Source organism: Carya illinoinensis, chromosome 2 (assembly GCF_018687715.1).
Source record: "Carya illinoinensis cultivar Pawnee chromosome 2, C.illinoinensisPawnee_v1, whole genome shotgun sequence".
Classification (NCBI taxonomy): Eukaryota; Viridiplantae; Streptophyta; class Magnoliopsida; order Fagales; family Juglandaceae; genus Carya; species Carya illinoinensis.
This window is the reverse complement of record NC_056753.1, coordinates 29667342-29693426: the sequence shown is the minus strand read 5'-3', so window position 1 is coordinate 29693426 and position 26085 is coordinate 29667342. Positions and strand designations below refer to the sequence as shown.

The window sequence follows — 26085 nt, the reverse complement described above, 5'->3', positions numbered from 1 at the left end:
CTCATAGATAAGAAGATTGTGACAATTAACCACACGATTCTCGCTTAGTAATGTGGCTCCCAGCACCAAGCTGATAATGCTACAATTTCAACAAGATATATCTAATGAACGTTCTTTACTTTATTTTTCCTGAACATACAACACGAGGTAGTAGAAAAAGCAGATAGAGAAGAAAGGTTTCACTTCAGAGGTTTGCGATTTAATTACTTTGGTGGGGTATTTGCATTCTTCCATTTGGTGGGGTATTTGCATTCTTCCATTCAAATTTAGCTAACATGGCAGGATCTCTTTCTCCACCAACTTCATTGGCGGGCACAGCTCCAGAAATTTCTTTCAAATCCTCTTGAGTAAGCTTCAATGCCAAGGAACCAATGTTGCCATCGAGATTCTTAACCTTAGTCGTCCCTGCAACTCATCCAAATCAATTTCTTTCACATCAAGCTCTAGCTGAATCTCATCTCGTTTTTCATGGAAAAGAGAATAGCAATTGATCATCTATTAAACTGAACAATTAGCCTATGTTCATAAATAACTCAATTACCTATGATACCATTAATAGATTTCAATTAAGAAAGTAATGTACCAGGGATTGGGATTATATTGTCTCCTTGATGGAGAAGTGAAGCCAGAGCTAGCTGAGGCGGAGTGCAGGCATGCTTTGCAGCCAGGTCGGAAAGTCGGGCATATAGAAGTTTGTTCTTCTCTAAGTTCTCCCCAATGAATCTTGGATGCATAGCCTATGCCAAGAAAATCAAAGTGAGAGTACATACCAATTCTTGTTGTGATACCATATATTAATTTTTGTTAATGGTATTGCTGCATGCACTGTTAAGACATGAAATTACTTGCTCTATATCTGGGTTGGATAGGCGTTGAAACGAAATTCATTTAATAGAAAGAACCATGAGCTGAGCTTATATTCAATGATTTTTTTTACTGGAAATTTATTCACTTTGGTCGATCTCCTCACCTCATTAGCATAACAGAACATATCTAGTGAAAAAAATACTGATGTAAGACAAACTTAATAATCATGCTTCTATGTGTTAGTGTATGGAAAACATGAGATGTTATATTTAGTTACCAGTCACGTACTCACCAGGTAACTGTCATTAGGCAAGCTTTCGAGGACTCCTTTTCCACCGAATTAAGAACCAGTGACCAAGAGGGCTATATGCCACTATCCCAATACCAAGTTCTCTGTGAGATTTAACAAAATCATTTAATACTTTGAAATTTTTCTTGACGCTCTCTCTAATAATATTGTTCACAAAATGTTTGATTCATGGTCAATTCAAATACCACAAAGACATAACTATCACCCATGTCGTTAGTACAATGACGGGCTTTGAAATGCAAACATCAAATAAACCTGCAAAGTGGAATTATCTCGTCTTTGATGTCACATGTCCACAACGAACACTCCATTTGTAGCGCAGTGATGGGATGAACTGCATGAGCTCTTCTAATTGTGTCTGCACTGGCTTCGGATAACCCAATGTATTTTATCTTTCCTTCCTCCACCAGCTTCTTAAGCTCCTCCATCTACCATTGCATGGCAAGCAAAATCAAATTACAGTGAAGAACTATATTAAATTGAAAAATATCAAAGTTCCAAGTTTGAATCATTTGGAAAGACAAAATATTGCTCAAGAATCAAGACTCACAGTATTCTCTATTGGCACTGAGGTGTCCACACGATGCTGATAGTAGAGATCGATATAGTCTGTTGTGAAAAAACGATGACAATGAATTGAAAAAGAGAATATGGAACGAGAAAAGCAATAAACAATCACACATGACATAAGATTTACGTGGTTCGACAAATTGTCTACATTCACGGGAGCTGCAGAGGATTTTATTATTGAAGAATATCACACTACAATGATGGATCTCAACATAGTACGTCCACTGTGTTCACTCGTACGACCATATGATGTAAAACATCATATATATAGTTAAACGGCGAAAAAACCCTAAAAAATGCATGTTCGCTCGAGCGGCGTGTCGAGCGAACTTCCATTCCGCATCTGCTCAAGCTCACTGTCGAGCTGACATCAAGCGTTCAACTTTGCTTGACTTCGCTCGAGTGGCCAATGCCTCCGCTCGAGCGAAAGCTTCCTGCTTGAGCTCACTGTCGAGCTTACATCGAGCGTTTGAATCTGTCTGAATTTGCTCAAGCGGCCAATGCCTTCGCTCGAGCGGTGTGGACTAGACTCCACAGTACTCAACAATTCTCCCACTTGGAGACTGGTACACTCGCTGTATCGCCGTCTTCCTCAAACATGATATCCTCCACCTCTGCAACTCACTGCCCCTGTCTTCATGCTAGAAGACCAACTGAAGTTGTGCACAACTTCAGTTTCTCAAGTGTAACACCCTTTGTCAACATATCAGCAGGGTTCTTGCTTCCACAAATCTTCTCAAGTAACAACTGTCCGTCATCTAACAATGATCGTATGAAGTGATACCTAATCTGAATGTGCTTGGTTCTGGAATGGAATGCTGGATTCTTGGCAAGGAATATGACACTCTGACTATCACTGTAGAGAGTGCCTTTTTTATTCTTTTTACCCAACTCCTCCAAGAAGCCCTGTAGCCATACCATCTCCTTTGTAGCCTCTGACACTGCAATATAGGCTTCTGTAGTGGATAAAGAAACTGTTTTATGTAGATTAGAACCCCATGACACTGCAGTACCACTAAGTGTATAAACAAAATCCGTGCTACTCTTTCTGCTATTAATATCTCCAGCTAAATCAGTATCAACATAGCCCTGCACCTCCAAGCTCTCTCTAGAGAAACATAAACAGGTTTCTGAGGAACTCTTTAGGTACCTCAAAATCCATTTCATTGCTTCCCAATGTTGCTTTCCTGGGTTACTCATGTATCTACTCACAACTCCCACTGCATGGGTAATATCCGGTCTTGTGCAAACCATAACATACATAAGTGAACCAATAGCTGAGGCATAAGGAACCTTACTCATGTAATCTTGTTCCTCCTCTGACTCTGGTGACTGATTCTTGCTGAATCTGAAGTGACTTCCCAAGGGTGTGCCAACTGGTTTGGCCTTGTCCATATTGAACCTGCTGAGTACCTTTTTCACATACTCAGCCTATGAGAGTCTCAATGTACCTCTGACTCTATCTCTGACAATTCTCATGCGAAGGGTTTGCTTTGTAGCTACCAAATCCTTCATTACAAAGTGCTCTGACATCTGCTTCTTCATATTATTGATCTCATCAATACTAGCCCCTGCAATAAGCATGTCATCCACATACAACAGCAGAATAATATAAGAATTGTCAAAATGCCTGACATAGCAACAGTGATCTGCCTGACATCTAATGTACCCTGCACTGTGCATGAAGTTATTAAATTTCTTGTACCACTGTCTAGGAGCTTGTTTCAGGCCATACAAGCTATTCTTCAATCTGCAAACTGAACCTTCCTTTTCCTGTACCACAAACCCCTCAGGCTGGTGCATGTAGATGTTTTCTTCAAGGTCTCCATGAAGAAAAGTTGTCTTCACATTTAACTACTCAAGAAATAGATCTTCAGTAGCAACCATAACCAGTACCATCCTGATGGTTATGATCTTCACTACAGAAGAAAAGATCTCAGAGTAGTCAATACCCTGCTTCTGCTGAAAGTCTTTTACAACAAGTCTAGCCTTATACCTCTTACTGCCATCATGCTCAGTTTTCACCCGGTACACCCACTTGTTGTGTAATGCCTTCTTCCTTGATGGAAGTTCTGTCAACTCCCATGTCTGATTCTCTAACAGGGAATCCATCTCATCTTTCATGGCCAGCTCCCACTTGCTAGAATTTTCATCTTGCAAGGTTTCTTCGTAACTCTGCGGTTCTCCACCATCTGTTAACAGAATATAATTCAAAGTAGGTGAGAAACGCTGTGGAGAACGTATAGTCCTAACTGACCTGGGAACTGCAACTGTAGGAGTGGACGGTTCTGAAACTGCCTGCGGAATAATAGGAATGGGTGCACTGAACCCACTCTCCCCATCACTCACATCTCTACACTACATTGTGACCTCTGGTAAGTCATCTAGTCTTACAAATTCGGACTCCTGAGGAGCTACTACAGAAGTTGTACTAGACTTATCATTGTACATAATTTTCTTATTGAAAATCACATTTCTACTTCTTATGATTTTTCGACCCTGATCATCCTAGAAACGATAGCCAAATGCCTCGTCTCCATAGCCAATGAAATAACATTTATTTGACTTAGCCTCAAGTTTACTACGAGCATCAGAATCAACAAACACATAAGAAAGACAACCAAAAGTTTTAAGGTGAGAAAATTTGACCTCTTTCCCGCTCCAAACCTCCTCAGGCAATCCACAATCCAGTGGAACTGATGGCCCTCTGTTTATCAAGTAACGGCAGTGCTGACTGCATCTGCACAGAAAGTGGGTGGTAGTCCAGCGTGCAACCTCATACTTCTAGCACGCTCATTAATGGTTCTGTTCATACGCTCAACAACTCCATTTTGCTATGGTGTCCTAGGAATGGTCTTCTCCATTCTGATACCCAGAGCTGCACAATACTCCTTGAACCCGCCATCGACATGCTCACCACCATTATCAGACCTCAAACATTTCAGTTTCAAGCCTGTCTCTGTCTCAACCATGGCTTTCCAAATTTTGAACACATTAAATACATCAGATTTATGCTTCAAAAAATAAACCCATACCTTTCTACTATGATCATCAATGAACGTGACATAGTAGCGAGAACCTCCAAGAGATGCCACTGGGGAAGGACCCCACACATCTGTGTGCACAAGATCCAGTCTTCCTGTCTTAGGTGTCCTATCACTTTTCAAGAAGCTGACCTTCTTTTGTTTCCCCATAACACAACTCTCACATATACTGAGATCAACTGACTTCAGTTCTGGTAGCTTGCCTCTAGACAGAAGTTCTTTCATACTCTTCTAACTCATATGGCCAAGCCTGCAATGCCACAAATCTGCTGTGCTCTCTGCAACAGTAGTAGCAATAGTGTCAATTAAACCAGTAGTCATATATAGTGTACCAGTTTTCTTACCCCGAGCTAGTACCAATGCCCCTTTTGTGACCTTCCAGGTGCTATCTGAGAACACCACTGAATGACCACACTCATCGAGCTGCCCAACAGAAATGAGGTTCTTCTTCAACTCAGGAATGTGCCTGACCTTTTGCAAGGTCCATTTGTTCTTGTTAGGGAGTGCAATATCAATGTCTCCCATCCCCACTACGTTCAAAGCCTCACCATCAGCCAAATATATATTCCCAAAATCACCTGCAACATAGTTCCGCATTAGCTCCAGATGGGAAGATGTAGGGAAGGAAGTTCTTGAATCCAGTATCCAGTCATCAACTGGACTATGAACTGCAAGCAATAGTGCATCCTATACTTCTTCAGTTACCACATTAGCACTATCATTCTCCGTCTTCTTAGGGTTTTTGCAGTTCTTCTTTATGTGGCCAGCTTTGCCACAATTCCAGCAAGTTGCCTGCTGACTAGGCCTCGACTTGCTCTTGCCCCTGTACTTTGATTTTGATCTTCTTCTGTTTGAGTTCCTGTCGTGTGATCTCCCTCGAGAATCAACATTTAGAGTTGAACTCAAACTCGAGGTCTCGCCTGAATCTTTCCTGCGCACCTCCTCAGCCAAAATCAAATCACGAATATCATCATATTTTAATTTAGATTTTCCAGCAGAATTACTAACAGCCATTCTCATGGCTTCTCAACTATTTGGCAGTGAAGCCAATAGTATCAGTGCAGGTATCTCATCATCAAATTCAATTTCAACAGACGACAATTGATTTGTGATAGTATTAAAATCATTCAGATGTTGTGCAACAGACGTACTATCTGTCATCTTCAAATTGAATAACTTTTTCATCAAATGTACCTTATTATTCGCTGACGGCTTTTCATATATACCTGACAAAGCCGCCATGAGATCCGTAGTCATCTTCTCCTTGATGACGTTGTGTACAACGGATCTCGATAGGGTTAATCGAATAACCCCTAGAACCTGTCGATCCAACAGGTTCCAATTAGCATCATCCATCTTCTCCGGTTGCTTCCCCAATAGTGGAAGATGAAGTTTCTTCTTATAAAGGTAGTCCTCTATCTGCATCCTCTAGTATCCAAAGTCCGTGCCATCAAACTTCTCGATCCCCGATACCTTCAAATCATCTCCAGCCATCATTTTTCCTCAGACCCGAACTTGGCTCTGATATCAATTGTTGTGAAAAAACGATGACAATGAATTGAAAAAGAGAATATGGAACGAGAAAAGCAATAAACAATCACACACGACACAAGATTTACGTGGTTCGACAAATTGCCTACGTCCGCGGGAGCTGCAGATGATTTTATTATTGAGGAATATCACACTACAATGATGGATCTCAACACAGTACATCTACTGTGTTCACTCGTATGGCCATATGATGTAAAAACGGTGAAAAAACCCTAAAAAATGCATGTTCGCTCGAGCGGCGTGTCGAGCGAACTTCCCTTCCGCATCGGCTCGAGCTCACTGTCGAGTTGACATCGAGTGTTCAACTCTGCCTGACTTCACTCGAGCGGCCAATGCCTCCGCTCGAGCGAAAGCTTCCTGCTCAAGCTTACATCAAGTGTTTGAATCTGTCTGAATTTGCTCGAGCGGTCAATACCTCCGCTCGAGCGGTGTGGACCAGACTCCACAGTACTCAACAATAGTCCACATCAAGATACTTGAGACTAGCTTCAAAACATTCCCGTTCATATTCAGGGGTACACTTGACACTGATTTGACCTTCCTCTAAAATAGAAAATCCAAATTTTGTAGCTAATTGAATTCTCTCTCGAGGAAGTTGCTTCAATGCCTAGAAATACAAGATAAATTCACTCAATTTAATATGTCCAACATTCATAGAATATACATGTTTCTGCTTGGCACGAGGCAAGTCACATCTTTTTTGGTTTCAATATGAGTATAGGCCAGGCAATTACATACCTTGCTAATCATGATTTCGTTATCATGATTCTGTCCATAAACATTTGTGTTGGAAAATAGATAATTGATTCCCTCAATCTTTGGTGTATTAGGAAACCTATATATTTGTATCTTTGACTTCCCTAAGAGTAGGGGATAGCCATTAAGGAATCCTACTGATATAGAAACCTGTTTTAGGAATTGAAGGAAAGTTACCTATTTTATTTTCCTTGTAATTAGCTCTGTAAATCAGCCATGTAATCGTATATATATAGTTTGTGTAAAGGCTACAATCAAAATAATACAATTGATTCATTTTTTTCCCACATGGTATCAGAGCTTTAGGCTCTTTTTTGGGATTCTTGGCCTTCATTGTGAAATCAAAGTATCCAATACTATGGCACAATCTGAGGACGCCCTTTCACATCAGTCATTCGGTGACCTGCAAAATATTCAGGTAGCATATAGGCTGAACGGAAAGAACTACTTGAAGTGGTCCCAATTTATTCGAACCTATTTGAAGGGAAAAGGAAAACTTAGCCATCTCCTAGGGACTAGATTGAATGAAGGAGATCCACGGTATAATGTGTGGGATGAACTAGATTCCATGATCATGGTTATGGAATTTGAAGAACCTGGAGATTAGCGACACTTGTATGTTTTTATCCTCAGCTAAAGAAATCTGGGATGTGGTTCGATAGACGTACTCAAAGGCCCGTGATGCAACTCAAGTATATGAGATCAAGGTCAAGACCAATGCAACTAGATAAGGCAATAAAACTATAACTGAATATGCCAACTTGCTGAAAAATCTGTGGCAGGAACTTGATCATTACCGGTGCATAGAGACTAAATGTGCACCAGATGCTGCCATCTTAAAATGTTTTATTGAAAAGGATAGAGTCCACGACTTCCTTGCAGGACTTAATGCAGAATTCGATCAGGTCAGGGTTCAAATTCTCGGCAAAGAAGAGGTACCATCTCTCAATGAGACTATCTCTCTGATTCGTGCTGTGGAAAGTCGTAGGGGAGTTATGCTGGAACCCCAAGTTCTGGAAGGTTCAACCATGGTGACTAAAACAGAGTAGCAACCAATACAAGAGAACGTGAAGAGAGATCCATTGAGAAAATCAGGACGAGATAACAAAGATGCCTTCTAGTGCACTTATTGCAAGAAACCATACAAAACAAAATTGTTGGAACCTGAATGGCAAACCACCAAGCAAAGAATGGGGTTTACCAAGGAGGACAGAAGCAAAATCCAAACCAAGCCTACTTCACCACGACTCAACCCACAAATTAGCAACATCAAGAAAATTCCCAAAATCTGGTTGAGCTCAATAAGGAAGAGATTGAGAAATTTAGGGTCCTTTTGGGATCATTGGAGAAGCCTACTGGTGCATGTTCTCTTGCACTCTCATTTAAGTTCTCCATTTCTCAAGAATTAAATGTCTCAGATGAACCTATTAGGAATTTATGGGTTATTGACTCAGGAGCCACGGATCATATGGCTCACTCTTCACTACATTTTAACAGTTATACCTCATGCCCAAGCAATCAAAAAATAGCCGTTGTCGATGGTTCTCTGACTACAGTAGCTGGTCTAGGGGATATCCTCATCAATCCATCTCTTATCCTAAAAAATGTTTTTCATGTCCCCAAATTATCCACCAACCTAGTATCCATCCAAAAACTAACTCATGATATTAATTGCATTGTGGTTTTCTATTCCTCTTACTATGTATTTCAAGACTGGGATTCAGGGAAGAGGATTAGACTTGCTAGGGAGAAGGACGGGCTCTACTATCTTGAGGAATCAGGCATATCAAATATTGTTAGGAATAAATTATCTCTGTCACTGTTATCATCATCCAATAGAGACACCATTTGGCTTCATCATTTTAGACTAGGGCACCCATCATTTGGAGTTTTAAAAACTATGTTTCCTTCATTGTTTAAAGGGCTGAATTCTGAACCTTTTTTCTGTGATGTATGTGAGTTTGCAAAACATAAACATGTACCTTTTCCAATAAGTAATGAGAGAAGTTTAGTTCCATTTGCTTTGATTCATAGTGATATATGGGGACCCTCCAAATTTCCAAATGTTTCAAGTTCACAATGGTTTGTCTCTTTTATCGATGATTGCACTAGAGTCTATTGGATCTTTCTCCTCAAAACAAAATCTGATGCAAGCAGTGTGCTCCCAAATTTTCATAACATGGTTCAAAACCAGTTTGGTGTTAAAATAAAAAATTTTATATCGGATAATGCACGGGATTATTTCAATCGTATCTTATCTTCTTACTTCCAAAAAGAAGGTATTATCCATGAATCCTCCTGCATTAATACCCCATAGCAAAATGGCATTGCTGAGGGGAAGAATGGTCATTTGCTAGCCACAGCTCGAGCCTTCCTTTTCCATCAAAATGCTCCAAAAACTTTTTGGGGGGAGGCTGTACTCACAGCTACATATATCATAAACCGATTGCCATCAAGGATGCTAAGGTTTAAAACACCAATGGAGACACTTTCTTAGTTTTATCCCGATCTAAGAATAACAAATCATCTAATTTCACGAATTTTTAGTTGCATAGCCTTTGTTCATATTCATAGCCATTAAAGAGGAAAACTGGATCTAAGAACAGTTAAGTATATTTTTGTGGGGTATTCATCAACCTAAAAGGGGTACAAGTGTTATCATCCACCTACCAGGAAGTTCTTTATTTCTATTGATGTCAGCTTTGAGGAGCAACAATCATACTTTACTCAGCCTTATCTTCAGGGGGAGCCCTCGTCATTCATTGAAGATAAGGACAAAGATTTGTTTTTACTTGACTTACCATCGAATCCTTCAATTCCTCAAACCTCAAACTCAGCCCCTGAATCTGTCCAATCCACTTCCATACCTGCTAAACCATCTCAAACTGTGACAGAGAATGATGAATTTTGTGACTTTAGAAGATTTGTGTAGGTTTACTCAAGACGAAGAGATCCGAACCCTAATCCTGAGCAAATTCAAGCTTCAACTCCAAATCTTGAGAATGAGGTAAGTCCTGATATTTCTCCTCCATCAACTCATGATCATGATCTTCCTATTGCTATTAAGGAAGGCACAAGAGAATGCACTAAACACCCATTGTACCCTTGATCAAAGTTTGTGTCATTTAGAAAATTCTCAAAATCACATAGGAGTTTTCCAGTCAGCATAAATACCATTCCTATTCCTAATACTTTATGTTGAATCCAAGATTTCAAATTTTGTATAATTATATATTTACACATAGATTTGATGATAACAAATAAATTCAAATAATAAAGGAGTTTCAACCTCAAGTTGTCTACACAATAGAGTCAATCACATCAAGGAACCAAGCATGAGTAAGAAGGGAACAAATTCACATAAAGTCATAGAATAATGTTGTAAATCTCTTAAAAATTTGAAATTAGGATTAAGGCTTAAAATTAATATTTTATCATAAAACATTAAAATACATTTTCAACATGTACATGAATATTTTGAAAATTATGAAGGATGATTGATTGTCATCTTTCACATGTGTATTACATGATTAAATGTTCGAATTTTAAAAATATTAAAGATGATTGATTGTCATCTTTCACATGTACATGTTTTATTTGAATATTTTCAAAAATAATTGATACTTTTTTTGACTTATGCAAAAGGTAGATGTTTTTGTTTGAAAATTTTGGAAAGTAAAGTGTGCTCAATTTGTCATATGCAAAAAGTAAAAAGATTAGATTTGAAAATTTTGAAAAGTAAAGTGTGCTCCTTTTGTCATATACAAAAAGTAAAAAGATTAGGTTTGAAATATTTGAAAAGTAAAGTGTGCTCCTTTTGTCATATGCCAAAAGTAAAAGATTAGGTTTGCAGTTTTTAAAAAATGAATGAAGTTGTTTTTGACAATTGAAAAAGAAGAACCTTTTATTTGAATTTTTTGAAAAAGTGAATGATATTGTTTTTGATATGTGAATCTTTTAAAATTTGAATATGAAGTCTCATATGCCTATAAATAGATCATTTGAGAACTTCACATTTACAACATCCAGAGCATACAACATTCATTCAAAGTTTTCATTCTCTCTTCTCTAAGCATTGAGCCTTAATCCTTGTTCATTTTGAGAGAGATATAATTTGCACTGTATTGTTCTTATTTCACATATTGAGGAGGGTTTTCTGATAACCTACCCACTATCAACTCTTGTATCAGTAAAATGGTTTGTATAACTCTTGTGAGTGTAGAAAGTGTTCTACACAGAGAATAGTTGAATCACCACGTGTAAGGTGATTGCAAGTATAGAGAGTGTTCTACACAGATCTTTTCTAGCGGTATTGTTCAAAAGTATAATAGGTTTCTATCTCCACCTGAAGGAGGTTGAATAGTGAATTTGAAAATTCTCAAATGGTAGCTTGAGGCGAAGACGTAGGCAGTGGGGTCGAACCTCGTTAACATACTGAGTTTGCTTCTTTCTTACCCTTACTCTTTATATTTATTGCTGTTTCGTATTTTGTTATATTTTATATTATATATTTAATTTATAATTGTTATTTTTTTTAAATACAACTCAATTCACCCCCCTCTTGTGTTAGTCATCTGGGCAATAATTGGTATCAGAGCAAGCTCTGTTATAAGATTAACTATTTTTTGAGTTAAGATCTTATGGCTAACATTGCAGTTTCATTTGGTGAAAGTCAATGTAGCAGTCGGTCTCCACTCTTTTGTGGAGACAATTACTCATTCTGAAAAGTTAGAATGAGAATAATCCTTCAGACTCAAGATCGAGAAATCTGGAAATGAATTGTAAATGAACCTTATATTCCAACAAAAATGGTTGATGGAGTAAAGGTTAGAAAGGAAAAAGAAGAGTTTGATCGTGAAGACGATAGACTTTATACTTTGAATTTAACTGCTATGAATATATTATTTAATGCTCTAAATGAAAATGAGTCTAATATAATAATGACTTGCGCTACGGTAAAAGAAATTTGGGATAATTTGAAAGTTACTTATGAAGGAATTTCGTAAGTCAAGGAATCAAAAATTTATAGTCTAACTCATGAATATGAAATGTTTAACATGAATGATGATGAATCTATTTCTAGTATGCACACTCGTTTTACTAACATTATAAACAGATTGACAGCTCTTGGTAAAATTTATTCCAAGGTAGAAATAGTAAGAAAAATTCTCAACTCTTTACTAAAATGCTGGGAATCAAAAGTGACAATGATTCTTGAAGTTAGAGACCTCAAGAAGCTCGAAGTGAATGAACTCATCGGATCATTTATCACCCATGAGTACACATTGAAAAGAGGAGAAGAAGAAGGAAAGCCAAAGAAGAACTTGGCACTTAAAATTATTCCTTACGAAAGTGAAAGTGATGAAAATGAAGAAAATGACGACAAAGATGAAAAAGTTGCAATGATAATAAGAAGAATTTAGAGGTTTTTAATGAAAAATAAAACTCATCCAAGGAAATCTTTCAAAAAGTTTTTTAAGACAGATTTAGGTAAAAATGACACTTTAATTTGTTATAAATGCAATAAGTCTGATCATATCAAACCAGATTGCACTCTGCTAAAGAAAGATCGAAACAAGGGCAAGAAAGTAATGAAAACTACATGAGATGACGATTCAAGTAGTTCAGATAGTGAAACAAGCAATAGAAAATCAACAAATCTTTGTCTTATGACTAAAGATGACATTGAGGTAACAAATCTTGATAATATTGAAGATTCTTCATATGAAAAATTACAAAATGTTTTAGAAGAATTTTTTAGGTGGAGAATCTTGAGGAACTTGAAAAATTGGGTATCAAGTATATTGTTTTGAGAAAGAAAAATTTTTCTTTAACAAACGAAATTGATATTTTAAGAAAAGAAAGTATCGTTTTGAAAGATAAAAATCTTGAGTTGAAAAAGAAGAAAACTGATTTAGAAAATATTGTTGAAAACTTTATGAATAGAAAAAGAAATTTTGAAAAAGTTCTTGGTAGTAAAAAATGTGTTTTTGACAAGGCATGCTTGGGATATATGCCGAAACAAAAATACAAAACTTATAAAAACTTCTTTGATAATCATTCTACATCAAAGTCTAATATTCAAAATTCTTTTCATAAAAATAATTTTGTCAAAAAAAGATACTATTATAATCACTCAAGTTTTTCATATATGCCACATGCTATTTATAATTTTTGTAATAGAAATGGTCATAATTATTATACTTGTCTTATTAGAAGAAAGCATACAATGACTACTAGGGCCATATGGATACCTAAAAATCTTATTTGTTTTAATACTAATAAATAAAAGACCCAAAGAACTTGGGTACAAAAAAAAATCATTTTAATTGTTTTTATAGATATGCATGAAGTCATTCACAAGTAAAAATAATTGGTTTTTAGATAGTGGATGCTCAAGATACATGACGGGAAACAAAACTAAGTTCTTTGATCTTAGATCTAAAGAAGAAATACACGTGATATTTGGAGACAACTCGAAAGGGAAGATCGTGGGAATATGTAAAATTGGTAATGAATCTTCTCTCATAATTGAAGATATTCTCTACTCGTTGAAGGTCTAAAACATAATCTTTTGAGCATAAGTCAATTATGTGATAAAAAATTTACGGTTATTTTCAAAATAGATAAGTGCATTATTTTGAATGATCATGATTGTAATATTTGTTTTATTGTTTTTAGAAGTAACAATGTTTATACAATCGATTTTGAAGAAATTACCTCACAAGATGCTATTTGTTTTTTAGCTCAAAATGAAACTAGTTGGTTATGGCATAGAAGACTAAGTCATGCCAACATGGAACTTATTTCCAAATTTTTAACAAATGATCTTGTGAGAAGTTTACCAAAAATAAATTTTCTTAAAGACAAAATTTGTGATGCATGTCAATTTGATAAAAAAATAAAAACTTCTTTTAAAATCAAGAAATATATTTCCACTACTAGATCATTGCAACTGATACACATCGATCTTTTTGGACCGAATAGAGTTGCAAGTCTAGGAGGAAAATATTATGCATTTGTTATTATTGATGATTTCTCTAAATATACTTGGGTCATTTTTCTTGCTCATAAAGATGAGGTACATAATGCTTTTACCAGGTTATGCAAGAGAATTCAAAATGAAAATGACTATACTATTTCAAGTATCCGAAGTGATAGAGGAAAAGAGTTTGTTAATAAAAATATTGAAATATTTTGTGATAAAAATGGTTTTATGCATAATTTTTTTGCTCCTCGAACTCCTCAACAAAATGGGGTAGTTGAGAGGAAAAATAGATCTCTTCAAGAGATGACAAGAACAATGCTCAATGAGAACAACTTGCTTTGTTATTTTTGGGCCGAAACTGTAAGTAATGCATGTTATGTTATAAATAGAGTTATGCTAAAGTTTAAGTTAGATAAAAACCCCCTATGAGCTTTGGAATGAGAAAAAATTCAACATTGGTTACTTTCATGTATTTAGATGCAAATGTTTTATTTTGAATGACATGGATAATTTATGCAAGTTTGATGCAAAATCTGATGAATGTATCTTTCTCAGGTATTCTACTAATAGTAAAGCTTATAGAGTATTCAATAAAAAGATTTTGACTGCACAATAATCCATGCATGTAGTTTTTGATGAATCTAATTCTTTACTCTTCAAAAAATCTATTGATGAAGAAACAGAAGGTATAAATAATACGGAAAGTCTCAATTTCAACAAAGAAAACACAATAGAGGAAGTTCAACATGGAAACATCAGGAAAGATTATCAAAATTCAATACAAGATACAACCAAACAGTGGAAATTTGTGAAAGATCATCTAGTGGAATAAATTTTTGGAGAACCTTCACGAGGTGTAAGTACTCAATCATCTCTTAGAAATATTTGCAATCATACTATTTTTTTATTTCAGATTGAATCCAAAAATATTGATGAAATACTTATTGATGAATATTGGATTCTAACTATACAAGAAAAGTTGAATCAATTTGAAAAGAATGATATTTGGATACTTGTTCTTAGACCCAAAAATATACTATTATTGGAACAAAATGAGTTTTTAGAAACAAGAAAGATGAGTCCGGAGTCATTACTAGAAATAAGACTCAACTTGTAGCCCAAGGTTTCAATCAAGAAGAAGGAATCGATTATGATGAGACATATGCACCAGTAGCAAGATTAAAAGTTATTCGAATGCTACTTGCATATGCTTGTTATAAAAATTTCAAACTTTTTCAAATGGATGTTAAAAGTACTTTCTTAAATGGTTTTATAAATGAAGAGGTATATGTTGAGCAACCTCCAGGTTTTGAAAATCATATTTTCCCACATCATGTTTTCAAACTCACAAAAGTACTATATGGACTCAAACAAGCTCCTAGAATTTGGTACGAGAGATTTAGTGGTTTCTTGATTGAAAAAAGTTTTTTCAAGAGGAAAAATCGACACAACTCTTTTTATTAAATATGAAAATGATGATATTATTTTTATTCGAATTTATGTTGATGATATAATATTCGGTGCTACTAATGACAATATGTGCCAAGTTTTTGCTAAGACTATATGGGAAGAATTTGAAATGAGCATGATAGGAGAACTTACATTCTTTCTCGGATTGCAAATTAAGCAAGCAAAAAGTGGAACATTCATCAATCAATCAAAATATATTAAAGAATTATTGAAGAAATTTGGGATGGAAGGTGCTAAGGAAATTGGAACACCAATGAGCCCATCAACTGAACTTGATAAAGATGAAACCGGTAAGCCAGTTGACTCGAAAGTATATCGAGGTATGATTGGTAGCTTATTATATTTGACAGCTAATAGACTAGATATTATGTTTAGTGTGTGCTTATATGCATGTTTTCAATCATCTCCAAAAGAATCTCATTTAATTGCCGTTAAACGCATTCTTAAATATCTTAGTAGTACAATTAACGTAGGGTTATGGTACCCTAAACACATATCTTTCGATCTAATCAGCTACACATATGTTGATTATACTGGTTGTAAAATAGATCGAAAAAGCACTAGTGGAACATGCCATTTCTTAGGTCATGCACTAGTTTCCTGATTTAGTAAAAAACAAAATTCTGTTGCACTATCTACTGCTGAGGCAGAATATGTTGCTACAGGTAATTGTTGTGCTTAAGTTCTTTACATGAAGCAACAACTTGAAGATTTTAAACTCATGTATTATCACATTCCAATCAAATGTGATAATACAAGTGCTATAAATCTTTCAAAGAACCCAATACAACATTCTAGAACTAAGCATATTGAAATAAGATATCATTTTTTTCGAGATCATGTGCAGAAATGCGATATAGTATTAGAGTTCACAAACACACACGATCAGTTAGCAGATATTTTTACAAAACCTTTACCAGAAGATAGATTATGTATGATTAGAAGAGAAATAGGTATGGTGCATGCTATGAATATCTCTTAAAAGATAGATCAGAATCAATAAAAATAGAAAGAGATTTTTTAAATACTTTTACATAAACTTGAGATTCTTAGCCTCATGTTTGAGACGCTCATTCTCTTCATACAATATCATGTTATTCTTATCCATGAGAACTGGCAAGTGGAATGAAGAATCTAATAGAGATTTCAATTGTTTATTCTTCTGCTGAATGATTCATTCCTTTGTGTGAGACTCTTGAACAATTCGTTGAAGTACAACAATTTGTTCTTTAAGTTTTTCAACCTCATGGTTTCTGACTTGTAGCGACTGGAAAAAAACAACAATAGAGGAGGAGTAGCGAGTCCCAAAACTCACCAAGTTGTAAATAGCATCGAAATCTGACTTATTAGCTAAATTATTATTTTATTGCTGCAACATGACACCAATGGCAACTGCAGAAAGGACATGAGGTTGATGTGCATAATACCTCATGGATGGATCTAGAGAAATGTTGGTTGAATGAGCCATTGAGAAAAAAATTGAAGGCTTAAAGCGAGACTATTGAAGGAATGCAGATGAGTTATAGAGATGAGAAGAAAATTTGATGCGGATTGGATGAACTTTAAGACTGATTTTATAGAGATAGCATAAAGAACAAGACGAGCTATCATACAAGTCAAAGAGCAATGTAATTTTTTTTACCGATTGGTGAAAATGACATTTTTTTTAGAAACTCGGAACCCTTACTCTTGTTTGTCAACAGCATCAAGCGATTTTTTCAAATCTCCAGCCACACTTGTTGGGTCACGGACGGATCCATTTTTTCAACTATCTACAGTTTCTACTAACACACCGTTTTTTTCAATCTATTTACTTGCTGCGGATCCTTTTTAATGATGCTAAAAGGGAGAGAAATGTTAGATGAGAACATTAACATTATTTGAATTACTAAACTTGTTATATATGCTTGGAACTATATTTATACTTTTGCTTGAAAAACTAACGCACATTCTCAGGGGGAGCTTAAGTATTAATACAGGTTTCAGGTTCTATCAAGTATTTGTCATCATAAAAAATGGGGAGATTGTTGAACTCAAGGTTTCAAATTTCGTGTAATTATATATTTACACATGAATTTTGATGATAACAAATGAATTCAAATAATAAAGGAGTTTCAAGGTCAAGTTGTCTACACAATGGAGTCAAGCACATCAAGAAATCGAGCATGAGCAAGAAGGGAACAAGTTCACATTAAAGTCATAGAGTAATATTGTAAATCTCTTAAAAATTCGAAATTAGGATTAAGGTTTAAAATTAATATTTTTATCATAAAGTATTAAAATACATTTTCAACATGTGCATGAATATTTTGAAAATTATAAAAGATGATTGATTGTCATATTTCATATGTGCATTACATGATTAAAGGTTTGAATTTTGAAAATATTAAAAATGATTGATTGCCATCTTTCACATGTGCATATTTTATTTGAATATTTTTCAAAAGTGATTGATGCCTTTTTTGACTTATGCCAAAGGTAAATGTTTTTGTTTGAAAAATTTGAAAAGTAAAGTGTGCTCATTTTGTCATATGCAAAAAGTAAAAAGATTATATTTGAAAATTTTGAAAAGTAAAGTGTGCTCTTTTTGTCATATGTCAAAAGTAAAAGATTAGATTTGAAATTTTTGAAAAATAAATGATGTTGTCTTTGACAATTAAAAATGAAGAACCTTTTATTTGAATTTTTTGAAAAAGTGAATGATGTTGTCTTTGACATGTGAATATTTTTAAATTTGAATATAAAGTCTCATATGCCTATAAATAGATCATTTGAGAACTTTACATTTACAACATCTGGAGCATACAACATTCATTCAAATCTTTCATTCTCTCTTCTCTAAGCATTGAGGCTTAATCATTGTTCATTTTGAGAGAAATATAATTTGCATTGTATTGTTCTTATTTCACTCATTGAGGAGTGTTTTCTGATAACCTACCCACTATCAGTTCTTGTATCAGTAAAATGGTGTGTATAACCCTTGTGTGTGTAAAAAGTGTTCTACACAGGGAATAGTGGAATCACCACGTATAAGGTGATTGCAAGTATAGAGGGTGTTCTACACAGATCCTTTGTAGCGGTGTTGTTCAAAGGTGTAATAGATTTCTATCTCCACCTGAAGGAGGTTGAATAGTGAATTTGAGGATCCTCAAGGGGTAGCTTGAGGCGAGGATGTAGGCAGTGGGGCCGAACCTCATTAACATACTGAGTTTACTTCTCTCTTACCCTTACTATTTATATTTATTGTTGTTTCGTATTTTGTTTATATTTTATATTGTATATTTGATTTATAATTATTATTATTTTTAAATACAACTCAATTCACCCCCTCTTGTGTTAGTCATCTGGGCAACACTTTATTTGAGGTATTATCTAATAAGAATTGGAGAAATGCTATGAATGAAGAGATGCAGGCACTAAGGAAAAATCAGACATGGGAAATTATGGATTTACCACTCGGGAAGAAAGCTGTGGGATGCAAGTGGGTATTTACAGTGAAGTACAAGTCAGATGGTTCCTTGGAGAGATACAAGGCCATACTAGTGGCAAAATGATACACGCAAACTTATGGTGTTGACTATCATGAAACATTTGCTCCAGCGGCTAAGATGAGTACAGTAAGAGTGTTGCTATCACTAGCTGCTAACTTTGACTGGTACTTGGAGCAATTCGATGTAAAAAACTCATTTCTTCATGAAGAGTTGGAGGAAGAAATATACATAGATGTTTCTCCAGGCTTTAAGGGAAATCTGAAAAGTAATAAAGTTTGCAGATTGAAGAAAGCACTTTATGGTCTTAAAGTAATGCTTGGTTTGGAAGGTTTACCAAAGTAATGCTTGCCATTGGATACAGACAGAGTCAAGGAGATCATATACTCTTTGTTAAGCACTTAGATGCAGGGGGAGTCATAGCTCTTTTAGTATATGTTGATGACATAATTGTGACAGGAAATTATGAGAATGAGAAGGAAGCCTTGAGAATGTGTCTTCTTAGAGAATTTGAGATAAAGGAACTTGGAAGACTAAAGTATTTTCTAGGAATTGAAGTAGCTCATTCCAAAGAAGGAATCTTTATTTCACAATAGAAATGTGTAACTGATCTTCTAAGGGAGATAGGAAAGTTGGCATGTAAACTAGTCTCCACATCGATCGAGCCAAACCACAAACTTGGAGAGGCAAATGAAGATCTAGCTGTAGACAAGGAAATGTACCAGAAACTAGTAGGAAAACTCATCTATCTTGCTCACACACGGCCAGACATTGCATATGCTGTGAGTGTGGTTAGTCAATTTATGCATAGCTCGAGAGAAGTTCACCTACATGCAGCATACCGTGTACTACATTACCTAAAGGCCAATCCTGGCAAGGGGGTTCTATTTAGAAGAAACATCGGATTGATTCTTAAAGCATATATCGATGCTGATTATGCAAGCTCACCAGTTGATAGGAGGTCTACTATAGGTTACTGCACTTTCCTTGGAGGCAATCTTGTGACCTGGAGGAGTAAGAAGCAGAATGTGGTAGCTAGATCAAGTTCGGAGGCAGAATTTAGGGCAATGGCTCAAGGAGTGTGTGAATTTCTATGGCTCAAGATAATTTTGGAAGACCTTGGAATCAGATGGGAATGACCAATGAAATTATTTTGTGACAACAAGTTGGCCATCAACATTGCTCACAATCCTGTTCCACATGATAGAACAAAGCACATTGAAGTGGATAGACACTTCATAAAAGAGAAGTTGGATAGTGGATTAATTTGTACCCCATATGTGTCAACTAATGGTCAACTAGAGGACGTACTCACAAGAGGGCTTACTAGTGCAGCATTCCAAGGACTTATCTTCAAGTTGGGAATGAAAGATTTATATTCACTAGCTTTTTGTTGGGGGGGGGGGGGGGGGGGGGGGGGGGGGTAGTGTTGTAAATTAGATAATTGATTCCCTCAATCTTTGGTTTATTAGGAAACTTATATATTTGTATCTTTGACTTCCCTAGGATTAGGGGATAACCATTAAGGAATCCTACTGATATAGAAACTTGTTTTAGGAATGAAAGTTTTCTATTTTATTTTTCTTGTAATTAGCTCTATAAATTAGTCATGTAATCGTATATATATAGTCTGTGTAAAGGCTACAATCAGAATAATACAATTGATTCATTTTTTCCCACATTGCTGTATCAAAGAATGTTATACCCTTATAAAAAGCTTCCTTCAGAACGGAGCATCTAGCTTCATGTGACAGATGAACATTCAATTTTTCAGAGAGTCCCTCGCATCCAAAGCCCAATCTAGAAACCTGCAGTCAGAAAATTGATTCCATGAAAAGAATCTCATGCAAGTGAAAGTTGAAACTAAGCTGAGGAAACTACCAATCCAAGAGTTTTGAGTTTCCATGTAGTATCCAAGGTTCACCAAATACCGGACCAATATTGATCTTAAAGACTTAATTGGACAAGTAGTTTTGGAAAAGGTATAAAAAAACAAAGAAAGAAAAAGTTGGAATTTTTTAAATTATTTCTCAGTTAATTATTTGAACAAAATAGACTCATGCATGATTTGTATCCTTCGGCTTTTCTACTCAAAATTTGATTCGAGAATTAGATGCTTGGCCTTTCTATCTTTTAGAGAACCCATTAAAGAACGGCCTTGATTAAAGTGAAGCATCGAAAGATAGGAAGATGGCAAAAAAAAAAAAAAAAAAAAAGCTACACGATTTCTTGGGCTTAAAACCAGTCCCAACTGCCAAACTATGGAGTTTTCCAAATTGGAATGTTGGTGCAATCTATACAAGATTGTGGAAGTATAAAAGAAAACTTGCAAACTATGATCTCAAGGATTGTAATTAAGAAATTGAAGATTGTCAATATAACCCTGATTAGAACACTCACCAGGTAAACGATTAGGAAAAATCTAGTTGTAAGTATAAATGTGCACTAATATATACATCAATCTAATGTGATTGGTCAAAAAATAAATTTTATTGAAAACAGTACTAATTTAAATTTTAAATATGAAGAAATCAGTATTGGTATGCAGATTAGTATGCGACTTTGCTTGTACATAGCAAAACTCAAACGATCAAACGATCAATCTATTTTTCTGTTTGGACTTTTTGGTTGCATAGTATGTACGTGCTGCCATTCAACCAAAGATGCATTGTGAAATCACTGATTAGATTCAAAAAAGGAGGGGAAAAAACATCTTGCATGAACCTAGGTGGCTTTATTTTTGGCTATGATGATCGTGAGGGTGTGATTTGTTGAGAAAGGTATGGATCAATACAATTACACAATTACAGTTAAGCCAAACTGGGTATGATATGAACTTGACTGAGACTCTGTCGTTTGGGATGAGCTGTATGAACTTAAGTTGCAACGTAGCGTTTTGGAAACGTACAAAATGAATAAACGGGATGCATGGGGGGGGGGGGGGGGGGGGGGCTTAAAACACGGTTGTTTTAAAGGGATTCTAGAACAACAGTTTTGCTATAGCAGATTTCCATCAACGTTGATATAAATTCTAGAGGATAGAAGAAAATAGTTATGGAAAATCTCTTGTAGAACATTGAACCTGTGGAGGCCGGATTACCTCGAATAAATCCCCAATCTTATGACAGTATTTTAATTTCATCTTCTGCTTGGAATCTGATTACAATTTGAAGTATTACTGGAACCTAAAACTTGGCATCAGAGCCATACGATTTTTCGGACGGGGTAAGATTCAAGAAGCAGTAAGAAAATTTGATGTTAATCAAATCCATGGATGAAATTATTGAAGCAATCATGCAGCTCAGGGATTTAGTTGACCGAACACATGAAAATTACAAGGTTTTCAAACATCAATTAAAGGAAGACTTCGAAGGATGGCAAGACCAGGTTGCGGAGGAAGAAGTAACAAATGCAGCAGAGGTGGAAGATATTGTGGCAGTGCTGACGGGAGTTTATCCCAAAGAAATTCCCCTCTTCCCTCTCCATACCCACCCTCTCATTCCTAACCCTAGAATAATCATTCCCAAGGGCAAAAACCGTATTTGCCACATTCACAAACATCATCAAATCCTCAAATCCCATGTTTATAATCATTTTCTTCTTCCTCACAAAAGCATTCCCAAAGATCTGATCCCCTTCCTCCCATTCTATGCACCCCTTTCTCTTCCGAGAACTCTTGTCACTGGGCCCTCGTATTGCTCAATGACCTCACCTTCACTTTTAGGCTGTGTTTGAATGTTAAGTTAAGCTAAATTGGATTCAGTTCTTTATAAATAGTAATAAGTTGAGATAATAGAGTGAGTTTTGTAGGATCCATCTAAGATAAGTTTAGATATATTTAAATGTTAAGATGAGTTTAATATTATTTATGAGAAGCTAAAAAAAGTTATGAATTGCATGTGTAAAGAGTTGTTAAGTTAAAAAAATTATGAATTACATGTGTAAGGAGATTTTTAATTGAGACGTGAATTTAATAATTTGAGAATTATATATTTAAATATTAAAATCAATTTAAAATTAAACTAAACTAAGTGCATTCCATCAATCAAACTAACCCTTAAGTCAAATCAATTACTGGGGGGTGAATTTTTGACCCTGGCATTCGCACGCCCTTTCCATAGGGGTCATGGGAGCCGCCATCATTGCTTGCCAAACCACCACGGGATACTCTAACACCTCCAAAGGCACTGTCATTGATTATGCCTCCATCCAAGTGCGTGAGTAGAAGTTCTTTTTTGAGCTAACGAAGGAAGCTTCGGAAATAAATGGATGCTTTAGTTCAAGAGTTAGGCATGTCCTTGATTTTCATGTTGCCTCTGGAATGCAGGGATATTTATTTTGTTTGCATCATTGTTTCAAGAATGATCAACAGGCAATGGTACTAGAGGGACGGATGCGAGGTGAATATGTCACAATGAATGCGATTGCAATCAGACCAATCCTTAAGAAGTATGATAAAGTTCATTGCTCATAAAATGGGAGGAACACATTGAGCTTTTGCAATCTCCTTTGCTCATAGAATTGGATGCTTTTTATTTGAGTTTCAATGGGAAAGAAAATGAAAGCTTAATGAGTTTTCTAGTAAGTTTTTTCGTGATTTTGATGCAACCCCACCTGTAATGACATTGAGGCTTCCGCATTCTTTAAGGCTAGAATATGATCTGACTTGCGCTGTTTGCTTGGATGTTGTTTTTAATTCATAAGCATTGAGTTGCGGCCATTTTTTTGCAATTCATGTGCTTGCTCATCTGCTTCTGCCTTGATCTTCCAAGGTACGCATGATTTCTGTATGAGTTTTGCACTCAACTTGTTCAATAAAATACACAAGGGAGATTTATGTTCTAGGATATTGGAATTTGAGGTTGATGATGAACGGACCCTCCAGATCAGCAAGGAAAGGGGTTGGGGGCACCAGCCAAATTACCCCGCACTCGTCCAATCCCAACTTGCCATCAAGGATACAGAGTCTTTAAGAGCTTCGACAATGAAGTATCATATTCCTAATAATCTTAGTGACCTTAAAGAGACAGACATTATTGTTTTAAAGAACTACTTGGATGCTCAATACCATGGTGAGATTGGGATCCGAACTCTCCCTTAGAATTACTCTGTAATTGTTGACACCGGTAGCTCAGATCTATGAATGCCATCATCTAAGTGCTATCTCTCAGTGCCATGTTATTTCCATGCCAAGTACAAAACAAGCAATTCGAGTACCTACAAGAAAAATGGGACATTGGCTAAATGCAATATGGTAGTGGAGCAATTTCTGGTTTCTTTAGCTATGGCAAAGTCAAAGTTGGTAATCGAGTTGTGAAGGATAAGGAGTTTATTGAGGCAACTAGAGAGCCTAGTATTACATTTTTAGTGGCACAGTTTGATGGTAGGGTACTCATTTCATAATAATTGATATTGGTGCTGACAGTTTAGGAAAAAGAGAAGGGAATATTCCAAAAGAGGCTATGAGAAATCCTACGGTGATCTCAGACAAGATTGGTAATTATGTGGGTTATGTAGCTGGGATGAGATCCAGTCTGTTGGCTTTAATGGTGTTTGAAGTAAACGGGTCTGATCTTTATTTCTGGATAGCAATCATTCCTATTGCTCTTGTTCTTCTGGTGGGCACAAAGCTGCAGCATGTTAGTGAAACCTTGGCATTAGAGAATGCAGGTATAACTGGATTCTTCATAGGATCAAAGTTGAGGCCTCGAGATGATTTTTCCTGGTTTATGAAGCTAAAACTATTGTTGCCCTTGATCCATTTTATTCTATTCCAGAATGCAATTGAATTGGTTTCATTATGTTGGTTTTGGTGACAGTTTGGGTATAATTCTTGCCTTGTTGGGAATCATTTGTTTGTGTACCTAAGGTTGGCTTTGGGATTTGCTAGACAGTTTTTGTGCAACTATAATGCCATGTATGATCCAGAGTATGGGACAATGGTTGATGGGACTTGCTACAATAGGGACGTCAATTCACAAGCCATGGCAAAGATAAGAAGTGTTTGCAATGATGTTGGGAACACCAATACTGCAATTGACAAGAGAGTTACTTATTACAAAAGGAGTTCTAAGGAAGAGGTTGCTGAATGGGAAGGAACAAAACCTCAAGTTATGAACCTAATAATGGGTTTATTGCTGCTGAAGAGGTTTTGTATTAATGCTTAAACCTTGAGGAATAGGTTCTTTAAAGGAAGGAGATTTGTTATGAACCTGACTGAGATGTTATCGTTTGGGATGAGCTGTATGAACTTAAGTTACAACGTAGCGTTTCAGGAACATACAAAAGGAATAAACGGGATGCATGGGGGGCTTGAAACACAGTCGTTTTAAAGGGATTCTAGAAGCAGCAGTTTTCAACTATTGCTACACTAGATTTCCATCAACGTTGATATAAATTCTAGAGGATAGAAGAAAACAACTATAGAAAATCTCTTGTAGAACCTTGAACCTGTGGATGCCAGATTACCTCGAATTAATCCCCAATCTTGTGACAGTATTTTCATTTCATCTTCTTGTGTAGCTTGGAATCTGATTAATTTAAAGTATTATGGAAGGGTCCTAATAGGGTATAACCATGATCTGCAATTGAAGATTGACTTAATCTCAAAGGGTTGGAAAATAGAAGCTTACCTCTAGTCCCTGGCTGCCAAGTCCCACTCTGGAAATTTGGATATGGGCCCCTCCATCCTAAGATACCACTGCTAAGTTGCAAGATTAAGATGCTATAATGGAAAAGGAGGGTGTAAATGTTGTAAACTACCGAAGTGTGAAACCAAAAAGTCCAAAGGCTGCTCTGCACCGTCCTATATATTGTTGCAGGTTGAACATAACTCATGTAGCTCCCCAACTATCTCATTTAGTAAAGGTTCTTCTATAAAAGGAGAGCTCTGATGGGTAAAAGTGTGTGCGTGAAAAATAGAGAGATAGAGAGCTTTATTTGAATGTTGTACAAATACATTGAAATATAGTAAATTTCCGCTCCAATGGACATAGATAAATTGTCGAATTAATTAAATATCATTTTGTGTGTTTTTGGACAGTTTTGTGTGCAACAGTAAATGATTCCATAGTACCTACTGCACTGCTTCAAGATATTGAG

General features: G+C 36.0%; 2 pseudogenes; one reads left to right on the top strand and one right to left on the bottom strand.

Annotated features, from left to right (window-relative positions):
* Nucleotides 1-199: 199 nt before the first annotated feature.
* LOC122301877 lies at nt 200-25821 on the bottom strand (annotated as a pseudogene).
* On the top strand, nt 22255-26085 carry LOC122295623 (annotated as a pseudogene).